The following is a 2,428-nucleotide window of genomic DNA, read 5'->3' on the forward strand; positions in this document are numbered from 1 at the left end:
TTTTGTATTTTTAGTAGAGATGCCCGCCTCAGTCTCCCAAAGTGCTGGGATTACAGGTGTGAGCCACCATGCCCAGCCTCTTTGACATAATTCTATCAACCTACATTGAAGTATGTCATAAAAAAGAGTCCTGGGAAACTAGCTACTTACTGTCCTTTACTGCCAGGATGCCTTTGAGAACGTTGTTCTCTGTCATACATTTTTCAGTTTTATAAAGACCCACAGCACAAATATCTCTCTGGATGTAATACAAGATGATACGGTTGAGATCTGTGTCCCAGCCTAAATCTGTTGTCGAATTGTGATCCCCAGCATTGGAGGTGAGGCCCGGTGGGAGGTGACTGGTTCGCAGGGAGTAGATTTCTCATGAATGGTTTAGCACCGTCCTCGTTGGTAGTGTTCTCATGATTGTGAGTTCTCACCGGACCTGGCTGTTTAAAAGTAGGCAGCACCCTCCCACTTTGCTCTCTCGCTCCTCCTCCTGCCACATGAGATGTCTCATAAGAAGCCTCACTCCTACTTTGCCTTCCGCCATGTTTGGAAGCTTCCTGAGGCCTCACCAGAAGCCAAAGACGCTATGCTGCCTGTGTAACCTGCAGAACCGTAAGCCAATTAAACCTCTTTTCTTCATAAATTATCCAGTCTTGAGGTTTTGTTTTTGTTTTTGTTTTTTTGAAATGGAGTCTCACTCTGTCGCCCAGGCTGGAGTGTAGTAGCGCGATCTTCGCTCACTGCAACCTCCACTTCCTGGGTTCAAGCGATTCCCCTGCCTCAGCCTCCTGAGTAGCTGGGATTACAGGCATGTGCCACCATTCCTGGCTAATTTTTTTTGTATTGTAGTGGAGATAGGGCTTCACCATGTTGGCCAGGCTGGTCTTGAACTCTTGACCTCAGATGATCCACCTGCCTTGGCCTCCCAAAGTGCTGGGATTACAGGTGTGAGCCACCACACCTGGCCTGCAGTCCCTGGAATTTTTTATAGCAGTGTGAAAACAACTAATATACCAGAAAAACTGTTCCTTATGAAAATTTTGTTTCATGCTAGTCGTCTGCACTGACTTATAACTGATTATATTTGTCTCTTTGCATTTGCTAATCTCTAGGTCCTAGCCAAATTTGTGGGTCATTTTCTACCACTGTACACAGATTGTACACTCCATATACACTTTGTACATTAACTTTACTCATAGCTTTATGTGTATCTTGGATTATGTTCAGCTCTATGATCTGTCTCAGTTTTTTACAGTGATACAATAATAGATGTATCCTGATTTAGACAGAGAAAGTAGGTAGGCAGAGATTCTGGCCATGGCATCAGAGAGCTTCATAATGCCAACCACAGACTTACTCTTGACCCCACAAAAACCATTTCACAAATTCCTATTGTTGCCCAAAAGAGGTAAAAAAAAGTATATGACTGGCTGAGTGTAACAAAACTACATGACAGGAATTACAACTCACATACAGCCTAGAGTCACCATTCTGTTACACCCTGTTCATCAGTGATGGACAGCCAGGTTCCTATGTGCTGAAAGTTCATCTCTGTTATTGCAGGTGTGATTTCCATTGGTATTAATGAGCTTGAAATATGAAGGCCACTTAAATTTCCCAGAGGTGTCAATTGATGTGGGGATTTCAGAGCCTGTATCAACTCACTTGAGCAATATTAGCATTTTTGTTTGAAATACACAGTTAGACAGGAAACTTGAAAGAAAATTGTTTCAATTATTTGTATCATCATACTGAAAATTGCTTAAAATGCTCTGGTTGTTCCTTGAAGACATTAAAAGAATGGATCCTATTATGCCCCATAGGTTATTTGATCCTTCTGGAAATGAAAAGATTGACTGATGATTGATTGAAAATTCTACTTTTTATTAAATTGGTGAGATGGCAAAAAAAGAAAAATGTAAACATATACAAAAGAAGAGAGAATGGTAAAATCAACCTCCATACGTTTATCTTCAGTACTTATTTTATCCACCCCCTTTTTTCTTTTTTCCTCTTTTCTGAAGTATTTTAAAACCAATCCCAAAATCATGTAAGTGCACCCCTATATTCTTCACTGTGCATCTTTTAAAAATGCCGACTTTTTTTACATAATCACAATATCTTGTCACATTTAACAAAAATCTGTTCTAAAACACATTTTAAAAACAAAATCCTTGGTTTTATATATTATTATCCAGTTAGTATTCAAGTTTCCCTTGTCTCAAAAAATGGCATTTTACAAGTGGTTTCTTCCAATCAGGATCCAAACATGGTTCTGATAGTTTTTTTTTTGTGTGTGTGCCTATTTTTAAACCCAAAATGGGATCATGGTGCTCTGCCGTTTGCTTTCTTCATTAGCATTACGGCAGAGAAGTTTCAGCATGAAGAACTAGGTCATTAAATAATAGTACCTACAGGACTTTCTCTTTTGTAGATG

The sequence above is a fragment of the Colobus angolensis genome, unplaced genomic scaffold, assembly GCF_000951035.1.
Source record: "Colobus angolensis palliatus isolate OR3802 unplaced genomic scaffold, Cang.pa_1.0 Scaffold126, whole genome shotgun sequence".
NCBI lineage: Eukaryota > Metazoa > Chordata > Mammalia > Primates > Cercopithecidae > Colobus > Colobus angolensis.